Below are 9163 nucleotides of genomic sequence, written 5' to 3'. Positions count from 1 at the left end.
GTCACGTTTGAGGACTGAACGTAATTGACAGAAGACACTTTCCAGGGGTGAGGATACGTTGGAGTCCACACACATTTTTAAAGTAGTGTACTTTTACCTATCTGTAAACTCACCACGTTCAAATGCTACTCTGTGGAGTTTAACTTTTATGGTTTTGTTATTTTATAATTATTTGAATTATAATTGCTTGTTTAGATTATCATAATTAACTGAACGCTTCTCGCCCACTGTCTTCAATTCTTGGCACCCTCAGTTCTATTAATAGTATTATGTCTAGAGCGCGGCAGAGTCGATCATTAAATACCGACTCAACTCGAACTGGTTAAAGGAACAGTGACACCGTCAAAATAAATACCGTCCTGCTCAGACACGTGACGTCACCAGAATTAAGTAATGTGGATCATAAGGAAACAACACTTTGTTCCAAAGGCTTGCATGATTTTTAAATAATTTTTTAGATGCTATTAAAAGAATTGTTACAAGTTCCATTAGTGACATGTTAAATTGGGAATATTAAATGAAATTTTGTTTCAAATAGTAACAGCAAAAACATATGGTATTTAACATGTGCCAAGCATAATTCTAAAGCACTTTACAGCATTAATTCATTTATTCTTTATGTAAATAAGACCTTGCTTTCAAGGAAACTACTACTCTTATTATTTTATACTTTGTTCACCCCATACCAGTAAGAGCAGTAAATTTTTTTTTTCCTTTTTTTTTGGAGGCTCTGTCACCCTGGCTAGAAGTGCCATGGCATCAGCCTAGCTCACAGCAACCTCACACTCCTGGGCTCAAGCGATCCTCCTGCTTCAGCCTCCCGAGTAGCTGGGACTACAGGCATGTGCCACCATGCCCAGCTAAATTTTTATGTATATTTTTACTTGTCCAGCTAATTTCTTTCTATTTTTCAGTTAGAGACAGGGTCTCTCTCTTGCTCAAGCAGGTATCAGACTCCTGAGCTCAAAGGATTGGCGGGCCTTGGCCTCCCAGAGTGCTAGGATTACAGGCGTGAGCCTCCGTGCCCGGCCAAGAACAGTAAATTTTAAAAATGCTTTCTCTGGCTGGGCACAGTGGCTCATTCCTATAATCCCAGCACTTTGGGAGGCTGAGGTGGAAGGATCCCAGGCGGGGGCATTAGTTGAGGACAGGAGTTCCAGACCAGCCTGGGCAAAATAGCAAGACCTCCTCTCTACAAAAATAAAAGAATAATAATAATAATGCTTTCTCAGCCTACATGCCACCAGCCTTTGTCATGCACAAGAAATGTAGCTTTCCTGTTAGGTAATTAAAAGTGAATTGTAGTCATTTAAAATAAATTTTTAAACAAACTGATTTTGTATCAAAGTGATGTGTAATTAAAAACAAATATATGCTATATAAACACATACATACATAATAAATGTAATACAAGACAGGTTTCTAAAAATAGGTTAGTCTAATTGCAAGGATATACAAACCACCCAAATTGGTATGACATCTACATGGTGCTATTTTAAATGGCTATATACTAAGTGGTCATTCAGACTTATAGGAAACAAGATATGATTTTAAGAACATTAGATTGAGTTCTGCCTTACTGCAATAGCCATTCTCATCATAGAATTTCTCCCTAAAATATCAATGTTAAAATTTACTTTCTGCCAATTGACTCAAATGTCTCACCCAATAGGAGACTAATTGATTAAACTATGGTTTATCCATACAATGTAAAACTATGCAGGTGTAAAAAAGAATTGAGAAATATCTATATATACTGCAGGATGTATTATTGAGTTGCTATCATTTGTCTAAGAAAGAGGAGCACATATACACACACACATATATTTACTTATTATTTTACAAATAGAACAACATTTAAAATGACTTCCTATAGGGGAAAGGAGGGAATATGGGTATAGGGGACAAAGAAGATAACTTCTCAGAATATACCCTTATAAAGATGTGACTTTGGAACCATGCAAATATATTACATTATAAAACAAAATTTTTTTAAAAAAACAATCCTTCAAAATTTAAATAAAATGAAACTAAATGAATGTTATGCATTTGTGGCCTATCACCCAGAGAAACTATCCCAAGTAACTTTGAAACATAACCTGTACATCCTAATGGGATGTATCCTCAGGACTAAAGTAGTTGTAAGAAAAACTACAGACTGTTTTCAGTAACCAAATTGTTGGTGGCACTGCTGGTATTATGGGATAAACCAAATAGGAGTAACGAAGATGGTATTAATATCTTTGAAGCTGAAATTTTTGACATGTCATAGATGAAAGCCTGATCAGGTTATATAAACATATTGTAGTTCTGAATTTCAATTGGAGGTCTCAATATGAATTAATAATATATTTTATCTTTAGAAACAAATCTCTCCTACATGCTCCATTGAAAAGGGATAGAGGGAGTGTATATTCATGGCAACTTGAATCTATCCTCCTGGGTTGCAATCTTCAAGCCTGGCCCAAATAAATTCTCTAATACTAATTTCGCCTCAGTTTCTTCCTTTTAGGTTAACATTTCTCTTCCTTATTTTTAAAAATGAAGGCCTTCTATTAATCTTTTGTTCTCTTCCAAGATGCTGCTAGTAATCTCCCTAGGCCTGTGTGATTTTTAGTCTGAATACTTTTCTCTGTTCTCTTTCTCTGTTTTCCTTGTTCTCATAACCTTCTATTCTTCCTTCATATTTTGAAACTTTTTTTTTTTTTTTTTTTTTGCCCTTCTGCAACAAACAAACTCACTCAGGTAACATCCTGGTTTTGTCTGGGCACTTGCTATTTCTTACAGAATATGCATTTCCTGGATTTCCAATTAAGTGCAGCGGAAGAATCCCTGCCCAGAAGTCAGGAGACCTGCAGAATCCCAGCTCAGTCACTAGATTATGAGACGTGGACAAGACATTTACTGTGGCTTTTGTTTCCTTCTTTGTAACATTACATATTGGAATTTAAAAAATCATTCTCCTAGGCCGGGCGCGGTGGCTCACGCCTGTAATCCTAGCTCTGGGAGGCCGAGGCGGGTGGATCGCTCGAGGTCAGGAGTTCGAGACCAGCCTGAGCAAGAGTGAGACCCCGTCTCTACTAAAAATAGAAAGAAAATTATCTGGCCAACTAAAAATATATATATACAAAAAAAATTAGCCGGGCATGGTGGCTCATGCCTGTAGTCCCAGCTACTCGGGAGGCTGAGGCAGTAGGATCGCTTAAGCCCAGGAGTCTGAGGTTGCTGTGAGCTAGGCTGATGCCACGGCACTCACTCTAGCCCGGGCAACAAAGTGAGACTCTGTCTCAAAAAAAAAAAAAAAAAAAAAAAAAAAAAAAAAAAAAATCATTCTCCTCCTTATAGTTCTAAAATTTTAAAGGAATTTAGAATTATAAATTATTATATATATTTAATATAAGATTTATATAGATTTAATATTCTATAAATTCTAAAAAGAATTAAAAGGAGTTGCCAGGCTTCCCTTTGGGATACTCAATTTTAAATTTTATTTTTGTAACAATTACTTTTTTGTTTTTAGAGATAAGGTCTCACTCTGTTACCCAGGATAGAGTGTAGTGGCATGATCATAGCTCACTGTAACCTGGGCTCAAGAGATCCTCCTGCCTCAATCTCTCAGTAGCTGGGACTACAAGCACATGCCACCTCACTTGGCTAATTTTTTATTTTTTGTAGCAACAGGGTCTTGGTATATTGCCCAGGCTGGTCTTGAACTCCTGGCCTCAAGTGATCCTCCCGCCTGTGCCTACCAAGGTGCTGGGATTACAGGTGTGAACCACCATGCTCAGCCCAATAATTACTTTTTAAAATTTCAAAATTTCATTACACAAATATTTTTAAATAAATGCACAAAGGTAATCATATTCTATCAGGATTTTTTTGTGTGTGTACACTTTTTCCCTTGTTTGATCTTCTTCTCACTCTCTTCCCCCTTCTACACTTACATCTGTTAACTAAAGGAAATGATAAGTTTCATAAAAAAAGAAAGGAAGAAAGAAAGAAAGGAAAGGCCTAGAAACAACGTACCTGTAGCAAGAAGCATCCTTGTGCCCAGATGTGATCTCTACAAACCGTTTCCCATTAAAAGAAACATAAATTCTGTAGAAAAATGGATGATCTGGGGTCTGGGTGCAATGTACAAGATAAGCTTGAAACATCTTACATCAGAAAACAGGGAAGCAATCAAAGGTTATTAGGGTCATATCAAAAGGACTCAGACATTTCCACCTAATGAAGTATTTTTGCCAAAAAATAATTGCCTTTAGATCTAAATATAGGAGGCAGAACACACTAAACAACCACATGTATGCAATCAACAACATCCAGATGGCAGGAAACTCTACAGGACAAATGATCCAGTTTCTTCTACAAACAAGAAACTTTGTAGAAATTGTAAAAATTAAGAAAAAGACGCTTTGGGAGGATCGCTTCAGGGCAGGAGTTTGAGACCAGCCTGAGCAAGAGCAAAACCCTATCGCTACAAAAAATAGAAAAGTCAGCAGGGCATGGTGGCACACACCTGTAGGCCCAGTTACTTGGAAGGCTGAGGCAGGAAGATCGCTTGAGCCCAGGAGTTTGAGGTTGCAGTGAGCCATCATGACACCACCGTACTCTAGCCCAGGAGGCAGACAGAGCAAGACCCTGTCTAAAAAAATTAAAAAATAAAACAATTAAGAAAAAGAGAAAGATGGAAGAGGAACCCAGAGATAAAAAGAGATTTAAGAGACAAATCAATTACAATGAGTAAATCTTATTTGGATCTTTTAAAGCTCATTCAAACAAATGAACTTTAAAAACTAATTTAAGACAACTGGGGAAATATTAATGTTGACTGGATATCCAATGATATTAGGAATTTTTTTAGGTGTGATAATGCCATTTAGATTTTCTAAAACCTTAAATATTAAAGATACATACATAAATGTGATGAGTCCAATTATGTCTGAAGTTTGCTTCAAAATAATCAGTTCAGGGTTAAAAGGGAAGCACAAAAGTGAGGTATAAATGAAATAAAATGGGCTGTAACTATTGAACACTGTTAAAGATGGTTAATGGGTATATGTGCATACGTAAGTGTTCTACTTTTGTTATGTTTGAAATGTTGTATATTCAGAATTTTTACAATGCATTCAAGTTTGCTAAATGTGTTACAAGTTTGCTGCTCACATATTGACATTTTGGATAGCTTATATAAGAGTGCTAGCAAACTGCTGACCCATCAGCAGAATATAGTTTACTGGTTCTCTGATATATCCAACTGTTTCCATAATTAAAAGGTATTGAAGTTTTAAGTGAATAAAATTAGGCTAAAGTTGATCTTATGCTATAGTTGATCTACGCTTATGATTTTACAGAAAAGTAGTACCGTATGGTTAATGGTTCAAAGCATGGACTCTGGAACCAAACTGCACAAATCTGAATCCCAGCTTTGCCACTCACTTGCCAAATGACCTTGAGCAAGTTACTTAACCTGTCTTCATGTTAAAAATGAGGGTGATAATGGTATCAACTTTAAAAGGCTGACTTGAAGATAAAGTGCAGGTAAACAACTCCACAAGCCCCCAAATTCTTGGGACTGTATGTGCAGAATAGGTATGCATACCATTTATTACTTTATACCCCCTTTGAGCCCTGGATGGGGCTCAATAATCTCACTCCATAATCTCACACAATAGTTCTGCAGCAAAATGTAGGAGTATTCATACCAAGTGAGATAAAGACCATAAATAGCCCCATGTTGGCGTAGATCAGGCTTTACCACCAAAGTACATTTGACAGCAAACATTTTTTAAAATGTGGTTTTTTAAAGTTTTCTAGATTTTAGGACAGTGGATATGGGATTATGATCCCAGTAAAAGCAAGACGAACATTTAATACTAAACAAACAGAAAAATCTGCCTTTAGTCGTTGCTTAATACTATTTGAGATTCTAAATATTAAATTTAGTTTACTTGGGAGTGGGGCAGTGTGTGGAATTCCAGACAGCTCTAAGAGTAAATTCTCTTTATCACATTTGTGGATTATTGAAGTATTTTTGTTTCTGTTTCATTTTGAAAAAAAAAATCTAAGTATTAAGGAAGACAGACATTTAATTTCCATTCTATCTTATAAAAAGACCTTAATTTGCTAAAAGGTAAAATGCACTAGTAGAAAGACAATAGCTTACAAGTACTTCTAAGGATCAAAGTTACAGAGCTTAATAATATAAGCAATATGAACTCAGGAATAGAGGATAACTTATTTTATGTTATTACTTGAATACAGAAGTGTTATAAGACTTTTAGAAGAATGTTTCAATATTAAGATTAAAAATTGATAAAAATTATCCTTATAGTAATTACCAGTCACATTAAGTAAATTCTTAGAATTATGTTTTCCAAAAACCTATCTTCGTTAGAAAAACTACAATTGGTATTAGCAATATTCTTCATAGCTCAGAAAATGTGAGCTTATCCTTTTTCTTAAAATATCAATGCCAAAGTTATATAAGTTATAGTATCTTCATAAAACAATACGACCTTCATTCATTGCTATTGACCACTCTAAATTGTTTTAAAAATGAAATACATTATAACTATTTTAAAACCTTTATTAAATCAGACCCATGCTTATTATTATTATCTTTCATTTATAATTAAATTATATCAATCTGTATTTTAAATCATACTTTTAGCCCTTTACAAAATATGTGATTAAAGTTTTTATAATTTAAAACTGACCGAAAACAGGAAAAATCAAATTTTTAATGAAAATGAAAAATTATGATACAGTAGAACATAGATGTACATACACTAAACAGTAGCAAAACAAGATAAAGTATCTACACTCATTTTCTTTTTGTGGCTATTTTCTAAGTACTATAAATCATATGCTTTTAATAGGCATTCAAATAAAACTTTCAATTAATAAATCAAATGCCAATTGGATTATGAGGAAAAAAACATCCTGAACATTCTTTTCATTCACTTAGCTGCAAATACTCATTTCCCTAGGTCAGAAATTATCCACATTTAGAATATCATAAATCACAATATAGATATATTTGGTACATTCCACATGCTAAACACTGTACAACTGAAAGTTCTCAAAAATGAGGCAAAAGAAAGGTAAAAAATGGTAGTCTCGATTTAGCCTCCCAACAGTTGGAAAGATGCCTACAATCTGTGCTTAGTTGTCTATATTATAATCACCAAACAATTTTCACGCTTTTTACTTTTTTTATATTCTTGAAATTATTATTTGTAGTATCTGTTTTCTTTCAAGAATGGAAACATCTAACTGCAAACTATTTTCTTATCCATTTAAATATAAATATTAGTTTACTATAATGGAATATGGATAAATTTCAATGACAAACAGCAAAATACAGCAACCAATATTCAATTAAGTATTCTGCCACTTAACTGGAGGTTTTCAAGAAACTGATTCAGTACACCTTCTCAACTTACGAGATCTAAGTGTAATCAAAATAAGATCAGTGTAAATATTAGCTATTAATTTGTGGATAAAGAATAACATATGGTAATATATAGCCAGAAACTTAAATAGCTGTTTGTCATTTTTAAATAAATTGAAAACACTGTAAAATTTTAGTGAATTGATTTTATTAATATTAATAAGGATTAAGAAAAAAGCATGTTTACTATTATGAAATTGAAAGGTAGAGTTTTATTTCAATCTTTTCTCTGCAACTAAAGGGTTTTTTGTTTTTCTTTTTACTAATGGGTATTTTAAAAGAACTATTTCATAATTCCTAAACTCCTAGTTTCAAACATTTGACAGAAATTTGCACTTAAGTTTCATATACAGTAGCCCCCCACCCTTTATGGATAGTTTTGCTTTCTGTAGTTTCAGTTACCAATGGTCAACTACAGTCCAAATATAGGTGAGAACACAATACAGTATTTTGTGAGTGAGAGACCACATTCACAGGACTTTTATTTCACTATATGAGTATTGTTAAAATTCTTCTATTTTATTATTAGTTACTGTTGTGAACTTCTTACTGCACCTAATTTATAAATTAAACTTTACCATAGGTATGTATGTATATGAAAAAGCATAGTATACACAGGGTTTAGAACTATCCACGGTTTCAGGCATCCACTGGGGCTTTTGGAACATCTGTCCTGCAGATAAGGGGGAACTACTGTATTTTCTAATTCTGTACATTTCTTATTGCTCATCAGTCTTGTCATTCTGCGCCTGAATATTTAAGAAATATATCAAGCTGACAAAAAGCTATTAGACTGTTCACAAAAATATAGAAAATTAACTTTATGAATCTGGCTCACACTGAAAGAATATTTATTAATGCTACAAATCGGAAATACTGTCTGGAGTACAAGAAAAACAAAAATGAGGTCACTTGAATTGCCCTGAAAAGCTCTCCAAATTCTTCAAGATGGCTTACTTGTCACTATACTCTGGAGTGTTTAAAATTTAACTAAAAATTAAATGAGTTTTTATTCGCAAATATAGGCAGTTAAATGACTTTCAATAACAAAGTATCAAAATATTTCACAGGTCTAAAAAGCAGCCCCGTTAACATTTTAGCAAAATAACATTTGGGAGAAGGCATAGCTATTTTTTAAAGCTATTTCATGCCTTTGTTGTGTTTAAAGTTTCAAGAAAAAATTAAAATGATTAAGTCACACAGAATTATAAAATGCCAAATTCAAATTAACTCCCATAATTTTTCTATTTTGGTATGAATATTCTATAATATCACTCATTTTTAATCTGCCAAAAATATGGGTTTACAAAATGTGAACAAATAATTTTTAAGGAGTAAATTATGTTCAGATTTTTATTATTTTTGATTCATTTTATAGAGTAGTAAAACAACACCTTTTTAAAATCACTTAAATGTTATTGATGCTATCACAAAGTCATTGCTAGTAAATTGTTTCCACTATTCAATTATACCTAGATAACTTTAAATATGTACAGCTTTCTCTGGATAGGTACCAAGAGGTACCAAAGTTTGTACAGACTTAATTGTGAAACCTGGGTGAAATAAATTTTCAGACCAAAAAATTTTTATAAGTTTAAATTATTCACTCTTTAAATTTCAGACAATGTCAGTGAGACTTCTATTTCTAAAGGAAAAAAATTAGTTTAAGGCTGGGTGTGGTGGTATGCACCAGTAATCCCAGCTACT

Source organism: Lemur catta, chromosome 18 (genome assembly GCF_020740605.2).
Source record: "Lemur catta isolate mLemCat1 chromosome 18, mLemCat1.pri, whole genome shotgun sequence".
Classification (NCBI taxonomy): domain Eukaryota; kingdom Metazoa; phylum Chordata; class Mammalia; order Primates; family Lemuridae; genus Lemur; species Lemur catta.
This window is presented reverse-complemented; position numbering follows the sequence as displayed.